At 32.0% G+C, this 21128-nt stretch overlaps 1 pseudogene; it reads right to left on the minus strand.

Moving 5' to 3' along the window:
- Positions 1–236: 236 nt before the first annotated feature.
- Positions 237–4012, minus strand: LOC123907530 (annotated as a pseudogene).
- Positions 4013–21128: the final 17116 nt, after the last annotated feature.

Below are 21128 nucleotides of genomic sequence, written 5' to 3' on the forward strand. Positions count from 1 at the left end.
AATCTGCAAAAATGCATATTTATAGATATTGATTTCATAAATGAAATATCATACTATCATTACTAGACATACATTTTGATGAATTACTCTGGACCCTTAATCGTACTAGAAACACTTGATAATCTTATGCTCCAAGCAAAGAAAACAAAAATGATTAACCTCAACAAAGCCAATTATCCATGCACTCTGCACAACACTTCAAACAAACAAACTCTTTTCTGCTAGACACTCATATGTATAACTTTATAGTAGCAAATGATCTTAATTATAAACTATCTTAAAGATCATAAAATATTACAGTGATTGGAGCATTAATCTCATAATGGCGAGTTGAGTTCGAACCATTAATTGGCCTATTACTAAAAATACATGAAACAATAGTAAAATCCATAACTCATATTGAATTAGAATACAATACAACATTATTTAATTATAGCAACCAGTAGGTTAGGTTGTAGAGAAATCAACAATGAACACAACCACACAGAATCAAATGTTGCTGACTGAATATAGTTTCTCAACAAAAGTACATCATGCCATGCTGCATAACTTCTCTTTCCACAAATGACTTGGAAATTTAGTTCAACTTTAAATACTAATTATGAGTGCGAAAACCTGAAATTCAAATAAAGGAGCTCATTATTATGAGTTGTATTTGGTAGCTTAGGAATTTTGAAATTCACAATAAGATGATAAAAATTAAATTATAACTCCATAGGTAATTAATGAGTTAGTAATAATTCATATAAGCATAAAAAAATATCAGTTTATCTCACCAGTGAGAAAGGTCTTTCTAATTATGCTAAGCTCTCTAGTGACATCCGCAATATTCATTCTTTCCTTTGGTGATTCCATTGAACAAACGAGTCCAATCTTAAAAAGTGAAACTAAGGACTCCTTTATAGTTGGAATCAGATTTTCATAGTTTCCATCTTCCGCCACTTCATCTCTTGATACAAGATGTGGGTAAAAAATATTTCCAAGATTATCAGGAAATGAAATTGCAACAAAGTTATGCAGATTTTGACCATCTTTGAAAACTTCATCGGTGGGTCTTCTACCGGTAAGCATTTCCAACATAAGGATTCCAAAGCTGTAAATGTCACCACTGGTGGACACTTCAGAACCCATTCCATACTCTAAAACATGTAGCAAAACGAGGGGATATTATGTCACTAGTAAAATATTAATTATTAAGTCTACACCAAAACATAGAGAATTCAAAGAAACAACGGAAGATTCATGAATATAGGACATACCCGGAGGAGCATAACCAACACTTCCTTTGATTCCAATTGTACTACTATTACCAGAAATGGTTGAGACAAGTCTTGCTATGCCAAAATCACTCACATGAGCAACCATGTCTTCATCGAGAAGGACATTGCTTGGCTTTAGATCACAATGAATGACCAATTGCTCACATTCTTGATGTAGATAATGTAATGCAGAAGCAACATCAATAATGATGTTTAATCTAAGACTGAGGTCCAATGTTGTTGGAGGCTCTGCATTTAAAATCTCAGGATGCAACCATTGTTCTAAGCTTCCATTTTTCATGTAATCAAAAACTAAAGCTTTAAATTCTTGGCCTTTGTAATCTGTACTTGAACAACATGTTAAAACCTTAACTAAATTTCGGTGTCTAATGTTTCTGAGTGCATTACATTCAACAAAGAAACTCTTGCGAGCTGCCTTCTTTTGGAGATTAAGGACCTTTACCGCAACAACATTATCTTCTGATGCAATAACTCCTCTGTATACAGAACCAAAACTTCCTGATCCAATCAAATTTCTAGCCGAGAACCCGTCGGTTCCTCGATGTAAGTCTTGGTATGAAACCTTAGCTAGTTGATCAATTGGTGACGAATCAAAAGATGATTTTTTGTTGCTTTTTCTCATCCAGAAGATAGTTATAATGGACGAAAGTATGAGAAGAAAAGAAACCACACTAACTATCACCGCTATCAACTTGAAATTATGGTGGTTTGCATGTTTCCAACCCTTGTTAGGGCATGGTGGTAAATGCAACTTTGAAATTCCTCCACAAAGCTTGTTGTTTCCAAAAATATCTAATTGGGTTGCATTTCCAAAGACACCTTCTGTTGGTACTTGACCTTCCAGCATGTTAAAAGAAACATTCAAGTGTTCTAAAACTGAGATATTTTGCATAACATACGGAATTAATCCAGACAATCGATTCCTTGAAAGGTCTAAATATCGAAGACCTTTGAGAGAAGCCAACGAGGATGGAATTGTTCCGATAAAGGAGTTCCCTTGGAAAAGAAGATATTCTAAGCTTATGCATTCACCAATAGTTATAGGAATATTCCCAGACAAATGATTCCCAGAGACATCTAACCTACCAATATTTTTTAGCATACCCACTTCTCTTGGTAAGCTACCACTCAAAGAGTTTTGTGACAAGTTCAATAGTATTGATAAAGAAGAAAGATTAAAAACCTCTATAGGTATGGTTCCTCTAAGCTTATTATGCGAAAGATCTATATATTGTAACTTTTGGCAGTTTCCTATGCTTGGAGGAATATTTCCTTGAAACTTATTAAGATCTAATTCCAATTCAAACAATTGACTAAGATTGCCTATAAAGGTTGGTATATCTCCTGACAACTTGTTTCCTCTCAAACTTAACAACTGCATCTTTTGGAACTTCCCAAAAGTAGTTGGAATAATTCCTTCAAATTGGTTGAGTTGGATATTCAAGAGAATTAAGCCAACAAGATGTCCTAATTCTTCCTGATATCATATTATTACCAAGATGTAGTTGTTTAAGTTCAGTGGATAAAGTGCCTATGGAATTTGGCAGAATGCCTCCAAAATTATTATAGAATAAAGAAAGCATTTCTAGTTTACTACAGTTTGTCAAATATTTTAAAAACTCCAGATCCTTAATTGAATTGTCACCTAAATTGTTATCTGCCAAATTCAATAGTTGTAAAAAATTTAGCCCTCCAAGAGTTGGAACTTGTCCGACAAAATAATTTCCACTAATATCAAATATTGAAATGGAAGAAGATGCATTAATAATGGAAGTTGGAATTGGACCAGAGATTTGATTCATGCTAATCCCAAAACGTAGGAGGTTAGGGAGGGTGTGGAACATGTTGGGTGGAAGAGAACCATTAAAGCTATTCTCTGCTGCTGAAAATGTAGTAAGTGATGAGATATTAAAAAGACAAGATGGAAATGTACCAGAAAAATTGTTGGCACCCACTATAAAATTATCAAGTTTTTGAGGTGACATATCTCTTGTGGAATATCTCCTTTAAAGTTGTTGGCTGCAAACGAAAGACGTGTTAAACATGAAAGATTCCCTACGAATGAAGGAATTCCTCCTGTTAAATTGTTACCATAAATGGCCATAAATTGAAGCTTTTTCAATGAGCCAATTTCAATTGGTATTTTGCCAATTAGATGGTTTCCTCCCAAATTCAAGAATTTGAGATTGGAACAATGCGTCAAGTTTGTAGGAATTTCACCTACAAAAGAGTTATTAGTGAGATAAAGTTGTTGCAATTGTAGCAACTGACCTAACTCCTGTGGGATTTCTCCATAAAAGCTGTTGTTTCCAAGTTTGAGATTTTTCAGAAAAGTGAGATTACCAACATGGGAAGACAAAGATCCATGCAATTGATGTCCTTCTAGGTTCAACCCTATAACTCTTTCATGCATGGTGTTGCATAAGATTCCACGCCATTTACAGAAGTGGATGGAAGTATTCCAAGATTCAAGAGTTTTATAAGGATCAATGGATATGGATTCTTTGAATTTGAGCAATGCCAAATAATCTGTTTGGTTTTGAAATGCAGCCACTGTCATAATTTTGTTTGGACCAAAAAACAGAAAAAGCAGATGAAGGTAAAAAAGTGTAGGTGACAAGAAAGAAAGAAAAAGACTTCATTTTGTTTAGAGGAAAGAGGTTTGTGATATTTAGTTTTCGTTTGTGTTGGATAGTTTTGTGTGTGGGAATAGAGAGGAAGATGCATGCATTCAAATAATGGTGGCAAGAGCTAGTGCATACTACTGGATGCCAATTTAAATTTGGATCACACTAACTAATTAATATGTGTTTTAAGGACACATATGTTAAATTATTCAGATAATAAAAATATTGTATTAAATATTATAAAAAAGATTAATTTCATAAAAGTTAATTACAAAAGTTTAGGAAAGAATATCTATATTTTTTTTCTAAAAATAATGATATTCATTCATTCCAATAATTAATAGAATGCATCAGATGCAAATACAAATTCAATATCGCTAAAAACAAAAGAAAGTAACTATGTGAAAATCGCTTATTTAAATTAAAAACAAGAAAAAAATATGGAGACGGATGATTTTAGGCCAAAAAATGACCTAGAACCACCCCGAATCACTAGAGGAAGAAGATAACTCAAAGTGAAAAAATTAGGATCAGCACATGAAAAGAGAGAGGAAAGAATATCTATATTTAACTTTTGGAAAATGCTAAATAGCGCTTCGGAGCACTAATTAAACATACTAATATATAAATTTTATTTTAGAACTTAGTGGATATAATTTCTTAAAAGGAAAATGCTTTATATCGCGAAAATATATTTCACGACAGCTTCACAAACGTATGGTTGTTGCGTTTTGTTTACTGGGGAATGCGTTTAGGCACTAGGCAACACATGTGGCATCTATCACATTACTCCCTCCGGACACAAATAAGGAAAAAAAAAACTTTAAATTTTGGTCACAATTTTTTTTTTTTTTTTTGAAAATTTGAAAATTAATTTTGGTCGCTATTATAAGCAAAAGTTAACTACTTTTAAACTAATTAATACTACTATTTCTTATTTAATTATATTTTATTTTAGGCATTTAGTCCACTTTTACACTTTTCAAAATGGGTAATATAGTAAACTTAACTCATGTTTTGTATTAAATCAAGAAAATTAACTACACTTAACTAAATTTCTTAAACACTGCGTAAACAATATTTGTGTCCGGAGAGAGTATTAGGAAGCAATTAATTATAGGAGTACACGTTAGTACTGGTAGAATCAAAGATACAAACTAAGATAGAATTGCATTACATGATAAAATAGAGTTACAAGAGATTATTATATAGCAAAATTTAGTGGACTATAAACCTAATGGGCCCAATAGCATAAGCCCAATATTTTAGTATCTAACACTCACCCTCAAACTCATGATGCGTGAAGCATTGTGAGTTTGTCACACAAAATACTAAAAACATCTAACAAATAAAATAAACTTATAACATTACCCCTCAAGCTAAAGCTTACTAAGCTTTAAGCTTGTTACAAATTAACCCAGAAAATAAACCAACTCAACTAATAACTAACTAATTGAGAGAAGCAACCAAAGTGAGTAATCATCCGAGAGAGAAGTAGCATCCAAAGAGAGAAACCATCAGATAGAAGCATCCAAACAGATCATGAGAGACAAACCAAATCAAACCAATTCATCATCCAATACAATCAAAGCTAACCAATCCAACAAATCCAAACTTTACCAAACCAAATTGTTCCAATCCAAACTGAACCAAACCAATTTAAATCGAACAAAACCAAATGAGCCATAGACCCATAACCAAACAAAATGGGAACTGAACCAATCAAATCAAACTAATCCAAAACAACATAAAGAAGAATCAAACCACAAACAGAAGAATCCGTCAATAGAGAGAGAAACAAACAAAATAGAAGAACAAAGGGGAGAAATCCAACAGAAGAGAAATCATCAGAGAGAGAATCAATCAGACATAAGAAAAGAAAACATCAGAGAGAGAGTAATCAAACCAAACAGAGAGAGGAACCAATCAAAAGAACCAATAGAGAGAAAAAGAGAAGCATTCAAACAGAAGAAGAATCAATAGGGAGGGAGATGCAATCAGACAAAAGAAAATCAACATAGAGAACCAATTAGACAGAGACAATCAAACAGAAGAAACCAAATAGGGGAGAAATGCAATGCAATCCACCAGAACAAATAGAGGGAGAGGTGCAATCGATCAGAAGAAACAATAGAGAGAAGAGACAATCAAACAAGAAAGACCAATAGAGAGAGACAATCAATCCAAAGAAACCAAATTAAACCAAACTGATACAAACAAAACAAGATTTTCCAAGACACGTAACTCATTGATGTCAACAGAATGACCAAAACTATCATGTGCCATCACTTGCAACACAGGACCAAATTAAACTTAGTAACCAACTAATACTCATTAAATTGAAACCTTGACCGATCAACAAATAAAAACTGCAGCCCAACAATTAACAAATTGACATTTTTTTTTTTTTTATATTTACTAACTCAAACACCAAAACAATTTACCTTGGAAAACCTTCATCAAAAGAACCACTGCATTGAAGAACCATTCAAGACAATACCGGAAGATAGCAACCAAACCGGAAATCTAAACAGCATCAAACACACGTATTTCTTTTTATTGTTGCCCTCGAAGAAACTGCTACCGATCAAAGAGATGCAGCAATCGACAATCAAACATAGGAACAATCTCTTACAATTTTCTCCTATCGTACTCAACATCTCAAAGGGAAATCAACTACCTTTCAATCTAAATAATCCCAAAACAATGACTTTAAACAAATTCCAACTCTTCCTTAATTGCAAGCGGTGCTTTTATTTTCCTACAACCTTTACAAATCCTACTGCAGTAAACGACAACCTTCAGATCTCCCTTTTTGAAGTGGAAGCACAACAACATAGACAATCAATCGATCATAAGAAACAAAACAAAAAACATCCCCAAACTTTTTGGGAACACAAGCGGCGGAAGCGACGAACCGTTCAAGGCGGATCGAACGTTGCTCTCGATACCATGTTAAAATCAAAGATACAAACTAAGATAGAATTGCATTACATGATAAAATAGAGTTACAAGAGATTATTATATAGCAAAACCTAGTGGACTATAAACCTAATGGGCCCAATAGCATAAGCCCAATATTTTAGTATCTAACAAGTACCATCATTCTAATCTGATTTGAGTCAATTCTGATATCAAGTGATTTCAGACTTCATCGATCGCAATTGTAGGAGATCGAACCGTGATCATTCCTACCAAGTACAACATCAATCATCATTGAACCAACTAACGATTGATATTTCATTTTACTAAAGCATAACATTCTCTTCGGTCCTAAATATAAGAAATAAATTAGTTTTTAGGTTAGTTGAACAATTAATGTATTTGACGTATAATATATACGTCAGATATGTTCAATGAACCTACAATATTATTTATTTCTTATATTTAGGACCGGAATACTATTTATTTAAATTAAATATTTTGTTATCCCTATAAATATTTCAAATTTTATTTTTAGTTCCTATAAAATAAACAGTAATAGTATATATATCATGATTTGTGCCACAAAAAAAAGAGTATATAATTACATATGATCATGTAAATAAACAAACAGTATAACGTGTGTTCGTGATATTCGCGAAACTATATTTCATTATATCTAGCATTGTTGATCTTAAAAACATAAAAAGTTATATTTCTAGCATTAAGTTTGTCTTTATTTTTAATTTCGCTTGTTTAATATGTTTAACAAGTATCTCAGACACTGTTTAACATGATCCTTAACTTTTTAATATACTTCATTTGATTACTATTATAGCTAAAAAATACTTTTTAAGTTTATTATAAAATTAATATAAATAAACCCTAAAAATAATTTTTTACTATTTTATAATAGAGACTGAAAGAAATATATTGAAAAGAAATACTATACTTTTAAAATACATGTGAACATTTTTCCTTAAACTTTTATGAACTTCAGTTCAGACAACAAAAAAAGTGATAAGTCAAAGTCAAGTCAATTGTTTAAACAGACCGAAAAGTACGACACATATGGGAGTCAAATTTAAGTGACAGTGCTATGTGATTAATGTGGCTACCTACGTAGTGAATCTACTAATTTTTTGACTATAGATATTGTCTATCGGAAGTGAATTATACGTACTCAACAATTAGCCACACAATATTAACTCATTAGTCTTCGTCAATTTCAACACGCATAATAATGGAAGTTCCAATTCCAAATCGACTAATTCAATTTCCATGGACTTTATTTCCAGTTTCCACTAATTAAGCAACCAAGTATTTTAGGGTGACAAACTCCTCATTCTTTCTAAGTTTTATTTTCCAACTTTCATAAAAAAGGGGGGGATTTTTCGACCCAAAATCACTCTCTTTGCATCTTTTACTATTTGCTTTAATCTAAATAAGTGGTTTTAACATAGATTAAAATTTTCTTGTGTTTTTTTTTATGATTTTGTCGTCCTGTCTTTTTGCGGTGTTTGTATTCCCGTTTTGTTGCGGTGTTCGTTTGATTGAATTGGCAGATCAACTTCGATCAACTACTGATTCACACGGTGATTAAGTTCGTCAACGATGCAGATTCGGAGACATAGGTATTCCGGTTACTTTAATTTTATCACATTATTTGTAGGCATGAGTATGCCGTGTTATGCTATTAACTTGGATGTTATGAGTTTGTTCGCATATTCATCATTTTCGTTTTTAGCATTCATCATTTTCGTTTTTAATGGTATTGAATTTGTACTTGAATCTGATGCACTCTACCAATTTGAATGAATGAATATCTTTTATTTTAATAAAAAAAAAGTTATTATGGTCAATTACTTTGATTTTACATTTCACAATATATACCTGAAAAATAAGTCGGTGAAAATTGAATATTTTTTTTAGTATAAAAGAGGGCTTAAGTCTAAAGAAGAGAGACTATAACCGAATGATGTGGGAGTAATGATCCCCAACCTATCCGCTAACGATAAATCAAACATAAACATGTCACTAAAACTTAGAAAGAATGTCACTAAAACAAACATAAAAAAAAACACATCCAATATCCAAGTTACAACCTTTATCAACTAAAACGTCCGCACATTTATTCGCTTCCCAATAAAAATGATGAACTAATTACCTCCCACTCCAAAGCTTATTATCTTCTAATACATCAGCCCTTATGAGCTACTTCCTCTGATCATAATTATAAACAAATTGTATTTAGACTATTACATAGACTATTACATAAAGTTGTCCTAATTAGTTTATTTATGTGATACAATGAACCTAGACTATTACATAATGATACCCATCTATATATGATGGTATATATCAGCGCGACTACAAATTTTTTATTTTTTTTACAATGAGATTGAGATCGAACCAAAGACCTATAACGTATTACCCGAACCCTTCACCACTAGATCAAATTTAGTGGCTTAGCACGCCTGCAACCTTTTACTTATAATAATTACTAATAACTAATCGTTTGTTCCTTCATTTTTCTTTCTTGTGTTCAAACTCATGTTAAAACTAATTAATTGTGATATTGAAGGGTCCAGCCTCATTATGAAGGGGCCCAAATATGATAAACATAAATAGGCCTAAAAAGACTAAGCCCCTCGGATAAAATATAGGTCTTAAGTCTCAATTTATTTTTTTATCCAAAAAAATTTGATAACTAAGTTCCGATTTTTTTTCGGAAAAAAGGTTTCCGATATTTTTTCGGAAATTTTTTTAAATTTTCTCGAAAAAAAGTTTCTGATTATTTTGGGGAAAAAATTTCGATTTTAGATAAAAACAATTCCGGAGTTTTTTTCAGAAAAAAGTTTCGATATTTTTATTGGAAAAAAGGTTTCAGATTTTTCCGAAACAAAAGTTTCAAGTCTTTTTCGGAAATTATTTTCGATTTTTTCTACGAAAAAAGTTCTCGATTTTTTCTTTGCAACTAGCTGTTACTCTAATCTACTCAACCTCAACATATTAAAGTTTGGGAATTTTAGAATTTTACCAAAGTTAACCAGCACCCATATAATGTACTTATGTGTTTTAGTTTTCTTAAATTCTTGAGCATTCTAGGAAATGCACTTTTCTTGCTAATGAGTATCACCGGAGCATTTTTTAAAGATTTTAAATAGTAAATTTTAGGCTTAACTACATATTTGGTCCCTTACGTTTATTTTAGGTTTCAATTTGGTCCCTTACGTTTAAAAAGTATCAATTTGGTCCCTTACGTTTATTTTAGGTTTCAAGTTAGTCCTTTCCGTTAGTTTTGTCACTTTCAACGTTTGAACAATACACGTGTCACTGTGTCCAAGTGCCACGTGTCAGTCCACATATGCAAATTGACTGCCACATGTGACAAAATTGACGGAAAGGACTAACTTGAAACCTAAAATAAACGTAAGGGACCAAATTGATACTTTTTAAACGTAAGGGACCAAATTGAAACCTAAAATAAATGTAAGGGACCAAATGTGTAGTTAAGCCTAAATTTTAATAAAAACGTGTGAAGTACAATACATTCGTAATTGAATGGCATGAGTTATTGTTGGGTCATGAGGGGGTCCGGGGAATCATCACATCGGGCCTTGAACAACTACACAAGTGAGTTAGACACCACACTTTAACCCAAAACATTAAGGTGTTAGGTTAATGAGTTCTCTCACTTATAAACCATTCAACATTCACTGTTTCATCCGATGTGAGACTCAACTCACACTTGAAATACCAACAGTTATTATGCATAAGGAATAAACTTATGCATGGTGCATAAATAAATCCCCACCATCAAATTGAACAAACACATTATTTCCCATCCCCAAATCAACAACAGCAACCCCTGAACGTCATCAGATTGCTTCGTAGTTAGTTTTAAACTAAAATCATGCCAAGACCATTTTTGCTTGGAATTGTTTCACATTAGATGTACTTAATCATGTCAAAACTATTTTTACTGTGGAATGATTTCAGAGGGTTGTAATCCAAAACCATTTTGCTCTGGAATAGTTTTGTGTGTTTTTATGCATGGTGCATAAGAAATTCGTTTATACACCGTAATTCCCTAATTGAATTATTAAAGAGTGCCCCAAGAATATTCGCTAGCATTTTCCATAATATATATTTTATGCAGATATATGTTTATATAGAATAACATTTAATTAAAATTATGATCACTATACAAATATTTTTTTAAGATTTAAACTCAGACTTTAAATTTACAATACAAAATTTTAACACTAAACTAACATCTCACATATTCCAATATAACATTTATGTAACTAAATTTTAGTGGTTCAGTGGTGATTAGCGCTGGATTTGATAGGGAGGACCACGGTTCGATCCCCCGCAACTGCATTTGAAAGGGGACTGAAACCACTTGATGCCAGAACTCACCTCAAACTCTGTACTACTTAACCCCCTTCTCCTAGCAACCAGAGGGTAAAAAAAAAAAAACATTTATGTATATAATAATGAAGGCTATAATTCCAAATCCACTACAACATAGTGACACAAGTGGATTTTTTAATTTCCAAATCCACTAATTCAATCAACAATTAGCCACAAGTGAGAAGTAGAGTCGCCCTTGAGAGGTGGTCAGCAATGACCGTGTGCAAAGTATGTTGGAAAAATATTATCCGACATAGAATTATTTCATTAATATAAATTAAAGAAATATTGGTACAAATAAATATGATACATCATGAAATAAAATTGATTACATAATAAAATAAAATAGAATAGAGAAGAAGAAAAGCTTATCAATTTTGACTGAGGCGTGCAAATTGCACTAGGCTTAAGAGTATTTCGTCACCACAGGTAAGTTACCCGGTGCAGTTGGTCTCATAGCTAATACCCTCCAGGATACAACAGTCACTTCTTGCTAGCACTGCACGTGAATTAGCAAGGTCTCATAGAACTCTTTTTGGATGCTCATGGGAACTTATTATTATATTTGCTTGTTAATTTTTCACCCTTACTCTTGTTCCTCTTCGTTTATGCATTACAATTTTTCCTATATAGAGGAAGAAGTAGTAGCTCAAGCAACCAACATTAAAATTATTAATGTTGCAATTACCTTTCTATAAAAACAAAACCGAAAGTCCATAATTAAGATAGTTCAATGTACCAAATAAAGTGAACGGCTATATTGACTTGGTAAGAACATAAAACGGTGCCACATAATAAATAATAATAATACTTTAAAATAAATTATTATAATAAAAATTATAACAAAGTATACACAGTTAATTTTGTAGCAAGTAATAAGAAAAGTATCGATCTCAGGAGGATTGCTTAGTGAAACTTTATCTCATTAATTTCACAATTGTACTTATGCTTATTAGGGAAAAGACAATTAAACATCATTTTGGTAACAAACATATAAAGTAAAGGAATTATTAAAAAGGGTTTTGATATCAAGAGTAAAGAGTAGTTGGTCTTATGATCCACTTAACGTCAATCAATGTTGTGTGAGTGATATGTGGTGTCAAGACTATTGTGAGCAAGCTTACCTAGTGGTCCATGTCTGCAACGTTAAGATGATAAACCAGTAGTTAAGATGATTCCTATGTCTAGGTTCATACTTAGTACGTTTTAGTTCGGAAAAGATTGCTTCATTCTCACTATGGACTTAAGGCTTATGTCTAAGTCCTTTAAGAAAGAGTGATGTGTCCATACCCTACCATATTATTTCTCTAGATCCATTCAATGCTAGATGTCTCATAACAATGAACTTATGTTTAAATCTAAAGTGATCAAGCTAAGATAAAAACATATAGAATTAACTCAAGAGAAAATAAAATAGCATAAACAACCCTACAATCACATCACATAAACAACATCGAAATTAATTAAGCTTCACATAATTCCAACTATAGAGAGTTTAGCTCATATTGAGTTGAGTAACCGATACAACCATAGATAGAGATTTACAAATCATAGAGAAAGATAAACCTCCGACCAACGGCGGCGAATCACCGATTATCAGATCTCAGAGTTGCGTCTGCTCTTCACCGGAATGGCTGCGCTTGACGGTAGATCTAAGATGACCTTTCAAAGATAGTAAAATTAGATCTAGAGGCCCCTTTATATAAGCATCAGCATCGGGAATTGGGCCTTTAAAGAGTGGAGAAAGATTAGCCCACTAACCAACGAATATTCCCCAAAGTAGCCAATACAATAGAAAGTATTGTACTACACTTAGAAAATAGTCAGGCTATCTTTCCTCCACTATGCAGCTTCATTCAAACATTCAACTCTGACGTGGCCAAGTTTGACTCACGCTTTGACTCCAGTCATCAAATCTGTACAGACTCAGGATGTCTTGACTCTGATTATCATTAATTATCTATGAAGCGTTCTTCAACTTCACTCAGTGGTCTGTCTTGACTCCTTTTGTCAATAGAACTGCTCTTTTTTCATAGAGGATTACATAAGAGCCTAAGTACATCACTAGACTCAAAAACATAATAAAATGACTCTAAAGCAACTGTAAATCACCGTCTGGTCATGTAATAATCAAAGTAATAGGGATAACATGTTAGAATATTTTCTAATATTTTGTGGGCTGCAATCAATTGTGGGTTTTGGTTTTAATAAAAACGGGTTGATGTTGTTGTGATCCATTTGATGATGCTTAAGCCCGATAATTGTGATCAGTAATAATGGGCTTGAACACTAATTCTGATTTGTGTAGAAACAAAGTGTAGGCCCAACTCTAGAGTCCATGATGGGTGGTACTAGGGTTGTTATCTTATAAATAGATAGGCTAGGTCCCCTTTGCCGTCACGTTGTCAAGCTAGCATAAGCGCTCATTTGTTGTCTTCCCCATCAAAGACCTCAAAGACTGGAGCATGTGATTAGGCAGAGGAAGACCTTGTCTAGTATATCGATGTTTTCGATATTGGTGCGCTTCCGGTAATGATGGTTTGTGATTATGATTATCAAGTAAGTGTGTTCTAATTTCATATAATATATTGATCTCTAATTGTTAATTATTACATGTGGTATCAGAGCCCAATATTATATGATTAGAACCCTAATTTAATTGAGTCAAAATTCATTCTTTCACTGAAATCTTTAGATTCATTCTGTTTCATATGCTATGTTGGAATAAAACCTTTTATAATGAATAATGAATAATTATTCACGTAAAGCTACCAGTGATATGTTATTTCTGTAAGAGAAAATGAATAAATTGATTTCGGTTCTTGGATCAGAGTATCACATGCCTTTTTTTTATTTTTATTGTTGCCGTATTTTGTGAATCAAGAATGAAGAGGGGTTTCTCAAATTGTTTTTATAGATGTGCAACACATAATCAGTTGGACTGGTTTTTCAATTTTATCAATCGGCTTTTAATATTTTGACCGAGTATATAAGACAAATTATCTTAAAAGGTCATTGAGTAATAATCTCTCTCCCACTTGCAATTTCAAGACTTTAACTTTGACTAATAGTGAAACCATAAATTTTAATGGTCTTTCTATTTGAATCGTATGATTGATGCTTTATATAAATGGGCAGCATGTTATTTTGTTTGAATTTTTATGTGGTTTGCTGCAAACTCGTCTGATGATGGAGTAATAATGTTTGTGTTTGTCATACTTGGTTTCTGAACGACTTCGATAGATAATTGGTACAACTGGTTTATATTATGCTGTTGATATTTTGATCCAATTGACTCACTATTTCATTGCTGAAACTTTTCTTTTTGCGGCATGATTTTGTATTGTGGGAATTACACCATCAAAATTGCTTCAATCATACTTATTTATTAACCCTTGATCAAAAAAAAAAAAATTGAAAAGTTGATTTACATATGGGTTTCAATCAACACAATATTTATGAAATATTGTCTATAACTTCATGTGTATATAGTGTGATGCTGATTTTGTCTATAACCACAGTCAATCCTAGAACACTGTTGGATTCCTTTTCTCATCAATTCAAATTTGTTAGTCAGTTTGTTTATTCCCTGAACTTATGGATTCAATTTGGCAGGTCGAGATAATATCGGTCAATTATAGTATTATTTGATTTTGACATTAGTGGTTCGTTTGTGTCCATGATTTTTGGATCCGTGGTTATTATTATGCTAATTCTTTCACTTGAGTAATTGTTTCCTTAACAAATCACAAAGGATCCATATTTCATTTTATTCTTTGGATCGGTGGTTATTATTATTTTCTTTGTGCACCACACTGTGTGTATGGCATCATGATTAATATGATAATCATGTGAGCCAATTTTTATTTTGATGGCTTCTTTTGGATATTTTTTATTATTTGGACTTGCAACAAAGTTAATTAGCATGAATTTTTCCTTTCCATACCATGAATCGGTTTGGTTGGAATTTTGAATTTTTTGAACACAGTGAAATATTTGTTTGATATTTGATATTAATATCACATTCTTGGTTTGGGAAATGAGATAATTTTGAAAGATCTCTATATATTTGGTGATTAACGTGAGAATCATATGAGATTGGAGCCTAAAATATTATTTAAGAAAATCTCTTTTGAAGTGGTAACACTGATATGAAACATTTTTGTTAAAGTTTGGAAGTTACTTTAGGCTCAATTTTGTTAATTATGACACCAAATATGTATGCCTTATTTCTATAAACATGCTGAGAAAAGTTTTTGAGCAATTATTTAAGGCAATTGAAAACTAATATCCTTGTAACTTATTATTTATATAAGTTGGGTCGATTATTATTATTGAAGTCATTTTATTATGATATAACGGTTTGCACTTGATTTGTGACTATTTGAGATGACACCGTCAAATATCTTATCGCGAAGTCTTCGATTCTCATTGATTCCATTTACAAGGATGAAAAAGTCACACTCTTGGAGGTTAGTGGTGTAATTATTTATCCTCTTGTGACTTGTTATATAATTGCATATAAGGGGAAATTTGTTTTCAATATCGTCTACTCCTTTTGAAATAATAAATGTGCAATTATATATTAAAGTTTTGTTGTTTTTCCAGAATATTCTAAATTAGAAACTCTCTATATAATAATTAATTGATTTTTTGTTATATACTCCAATTTTTAAAAACTTTACTCTAATGAGTGGGAGTATTTTAAGTTTAATATTTTGAGAGTTCTATTCTGGATAAAATACAATTTTAAATTTAGTGTGACATTACTCGACATGTCTTTTGTGTGATAGAGAAGATAGTTGAATATTTGGTAATATATTTTAAAAATTTTGAATTATATTTCAACTATAATTCTCTATCAAGTGGGAGAGTTTTACATGTCAATTATTTATAAATATTTGTAGAGACTTACATTGAGGATTTTAACGTCCTATGGTATTTATAAAAGTTCGGGACTATTTGGTTTATATCCTCAATTGATTTAAAATTGAAGTCTCTTATTTTTCCGCTGCGTAAATTATGTATTTATTATATTGAGTTGATTGTTTCACAGTAATGATCTCTTATGAGTTGACTGTTTAATAGTAATGATATCTCCCCTAAAATACTAATTTTCCGCATTAAAAGAAATATGTTGAGAATGCGAATTAAAATAATGAATGATCAGTTTAGATGCATTTAAATAATGCATATTTTTACTGAGTCGTGTTCTGACGAAAGATAATGATTCCTATGCAAGAGATTTCATGCATTAATATAGGCCGTTAACACCAAAGTGGAACCGCTTATATTATTGATTGATGAAATTTTCTTTGTAGTTTGAGGAATGGTTTTAATTATAACATGTAATTTTCTGCCCAAAGGTGATTATTATATGTTACGATTAAAAATTAATTTTACATGAAGTTATTGGAGAATGTATTGATCGGAGGAATTTGTCTGCCTAAAGGTGACAAATTTCAAAGTTCAATGTATACTCATTGATTAACTTATCTGAGGTTTTGACTGAGGATTTGACCTTAGTTTGTACATTCTGCCCAAAGGTGACTGTACTATTATATTGACCTCTTATGATAATACTACAAAATGGATTTCTCCGCTCATAATTATGTTTCCATTGAAATGTTGAACATCTTAAAAATTATAAGAAATGGAAGCAATTATTGGAGTTTTCTTTAAAAATTGTGAAGGAACGTTTGGATAAGTGGGAGTTTTAATATACCACTTGATTAGTGGGAGATAACTCATATTCTTTTGATATGCTTGATTAGTGGGAGTTTGAATTTTATTAACTCATTTTATAAATTTGAAATTATTTGAAATATAAAAATATTTGAGCTCAGTGTTGTTGGGATCACTATGCCGGTGATCAACACTATTTTGGAGCTGAGGCATTATATAAATAAATATTATAGCTCAGTGTTGTTGGGATCACTATGCCGGTGATCAACACTATTTTGGAGCTGAGGCATTATGTGAAAACATAAATAAATAAGCTCAGTGTTGTCGGGATCACTTAGCCGGTGATCAACACTATTTTGGAGCTGAGGCATTATGGTATCTTAAGAACCATGTAATTTCTCTGGCTTTGAGGCATTTGAGAGAAATTATGTCTAAAATATTGGAGCTCGATGTTGATTAGATCATTATACCGCGGTAGTCAACATTGTTTTGGAGCTTGGACTTGTGGTATCTTATGGACCATAGAATTTCTCTGGCTTTAAGGCATTTGAGAGAAATTGAGGACTGACGAAGAAAATGATAGTATGGTTGAGATCACAAACATATCATTTTCTCGATACACTCTACATAAATGACTAGTCGACGGAGTTTGGTAGTATTTGTAACCATGGAAGGTGTTGTATCGATAATGATATAATTACCGCTATGATTCGATATCATTTAACTTTTGTTGGACGGAGTCTTAATTAGATGTTGCATCTTGGGATCAATGTGGCCACGTTAAAATATGTTATCAACCCGAGAGTCATTTTCAAAGTGTTTTCTTTAAATTAAATATACACAATTGATTTTGCCCAAGTGGGAGAATGTTAGAATATTTTCTGATATTTTGTGGGCTGCAATCAATTGTGGCTTTTGATTTTAATAAAAACGGGTTGATGTTGTTGTGATCCATTTGATGATGCTTAAGCCCGATAATTGTGATCAGTAATAATGGGCTTGAACACTAATTCTGATTTGTGTAGAAACAAAGTGTAGGCCCAACTCTAGAGTCCATGATGGGTGGTACTAGGGTTGTTATCTTATAAATAGATAGGCTAGGTCCCCTTTGCCGTCACGTTGTCAAGCTAGCATAAGCGCTCATTTGTTGTCTTCCCCATCAAAGACCTCAAAGACTGGAGCATGTGATTAGGCAGAGGAAGACCTTGTCTAGTATATCGATGTTTTCGATATTGGTGCGCTTCCGGTAACGATGGTTTGTGATTATGATTATCAAGTAAGTGTGTTCTAATTTCATATAATATATTGATCTCTAATTGTTAATTATTACATAACAAACATCACATAAAGTGAGTTATCAAGAGGTTCCTAGAGTAACACAGATTTTTCTAAAAAGTATTTCTTGCTTGTTTATTCCAATACCAAACTACTTTTTTAAAGACTGCAAATAATGAAGATATCTTAATCAAAATCAAACTTTCACATATAAGGTTTCTTTTACCGATATTATATCAATTGATGCGTATTCATAAAAATTATTACTTTTACTTGCATTATAAATGAGATAAGGGTTTCTAGTAGAACGATAACCTATTCGAAGATATCTTAATCAAAATCAACATTGCTGATCTTGGCGGCAATTGGCGCGTTAAGTTTGATAGCATCATTTAAAAATGAAGAAGTCACGTGACTTTCTTTTTGTTTTTTTTTTTTCCCATCTATCTATTATTATTTATTTACAAAATCAATAACAAAAAAAAACATAACACGCAAAAGTTTTGCGGCAAAACTTTGTTTCTACTCTCTTTTTTCTCATCTCAATCACAAAATTTCTCTCTTTTCAATCGCAAAACTCAAAATAAATTATGTTGTGAATCAATCGTAAGGTCGGTTGTTCGATTTCTACTTTGAATCAATCTCAAGTTTTGTTGTTCGATTTCTCTCTTTCTGCTATTTCGTTTTGAACCCTATTTTCGTTTTGAATCCTAAAGTGCATTTGTTGGAGATGAAGACCGTATGTACTGCATTCCGCTATTAATTATGTTGTTATATTTCAAATCAATTTGTAATTTTAGAATTGAAATGAAAATAGAGAAGAACTTGTTCTATTTTTTTTTTCTTTCTTTTTTTGAAAAGAGGCAAAATTTTATTAAAACAAGTACAAGGAGTACTTGGAATAGGATACAAAGGAAGGTTCTACTACAAAACCAATAACAACATCAATACAAACTTCATCCCAACGCCTGATACCCTCCAAAATACACCAGGAAACTCAATAAAGCCAGAACTCACGTGACTTAGAACTCACGTGACTTCTTTCTTATCTTTTTTTCTTTTTCTTTTTATAAATAATAAGTGAGAAAAAGCAGCTGAGTCACTTAAGTGACTTGCCACATCAGCGTTGACTTGGTCAAAATTGACCTTTTGCAAAAGGGGGTAAACATAGGGGATTAGAACTGCTATTTTAAAACATAGGGGACCAAAATTGCAAGTTTCTGAAATATAGGTGACCAAAAGTGAAATTTAGCCTAAAAGATAATGAAAAGGGTATACCAAAAATAATAATAATAATAATAATAATAATAATGAAAATACCCACTTCGTATATTTGAGTATATTGGAAACATCGCTATTAATATTACTTGACTCAAAATCAACATATAAATCAACCTCTACTTCTGAACTATCAGGTTTCAACCCGACCTACACAGTCAAAAACACAATAAACTACTCCCTCCGGTCCTTATTATAAGGAACAGTTTGGATTTTTTTTTTGGTCCTTTATATAAGGAACCCTCCTTAAATCTATGTTTTATTAAATAAGTAATTCCTTTTATACCCTTATTGAATTGAATTGTATACTCCAATATAACCTATTTCAATGCTTAACATTAATTACACACACATTTCCTATACAAAAAAATTGGAGGCAAATTTTAGTAAACAAAGAGTCACATAAATGGTCTACCACCATGTATAGGAGGAGTTACATTGGAATTAAGAATAGTGGTTTAGTATATTGATAATTACAAGAGACAACAATCAATTAAGACCAAGGTTATTTTTGGAATTAAACATAACATTTTATAATTTTTAATAAAAAAAATAGGTTTCCTTGTGTTTTTGTCAAACTATTCCTTATACTCCCTCCGTCCCAAATTATAAGGGAAAATAAAAAAATCACACTTATTAAGAAAAAGTAAAACATGAGAATTTGAAGTATGTTTTTGTGGGTTTTCCTTGGAATAAGTTGCATAGGAAGATGTAAAAACAATTTTTATTGGTTGTTGTTTATTGAGAAAATGAGAGAGAGAAGAAATTAAATGCAATTTGCATTTAATTTTATGAAAATAAGGAAAAAAACATTCTTGAAAATGATTTTTCTCTTATAATTTGGGACAAAAAAAATGGGTTTTTTTCCCTTATAATTTGGGACGGAGGGAGTAATAAGGACCGGAGGGAGTAGTAAATAGGATTACCAAAGAATTAAGTGTTACAGGAATTAAGTATCGGATACAACCAAAAATAATATATTAGACTACCAACCTTTGGTGTGGTCATTAATAGAAGGAGAAAAGAATATACTCACCATAAAAAAAAAAAAAAAAAAAGAGAAAAGAATACGTCAATTTCACGCACGATTGTGTCCTCTTCATCGTCTTTAGCTTCAGACTTGGATTGAACGTCAATTTTAACAATGTCATTGGGTTCAGGATTCGTCTGAGTTGGCACACGATAGTTTCAAAGTTCTGTTTGGCAGTTAAATCTATTTGTTGTAGCTCTAGTTTGGGGAAAAGTTCTGGCTTTTTTAGGTTTGAGTTTTGATGATTTTGGCGCGAATCTTGAGACTCGCATGACTCAATTAGATTGAATCGCATGACTCAATTAGATTAAATCGGACGACTCGGTCTCATTATACCTTTCATATTGATTATATAAGCATTAATCATACAGTTCTGAGCAACAATGTTTCTCTTTGGTATTTTGTTGAAAAAGTCTCTTTGCAATATTCAAGTTACCACATTTTGCATACATTTCAACTTCAAGAATGAAAGTTGCAAAAATGACGTTACTATTAGACGTCAGCATAAAGGGATCGTAACCAACCTTGCAGACGTGCTCATGAACACATCTCTCAGGATGAATGTCTCTACTACGAGCACACGTAATCAAAGCAAAACAAAACATGTTGATG

Source organism: Trifolium pratense, linkage group LG2, assembly GCF_020283565.1.
Source record: "Trifolium pratense cultivar HEN17-A07 linkage group LG2, ARS_RC_1.1, whole genome shotgun sequence".
Lineage (NCBI taxonomy): Eukaryota > Viridiplantae > Streptophyta > Magnoliopsida > Fabales > Fabaceae > Trifolium > Trifolium pratense.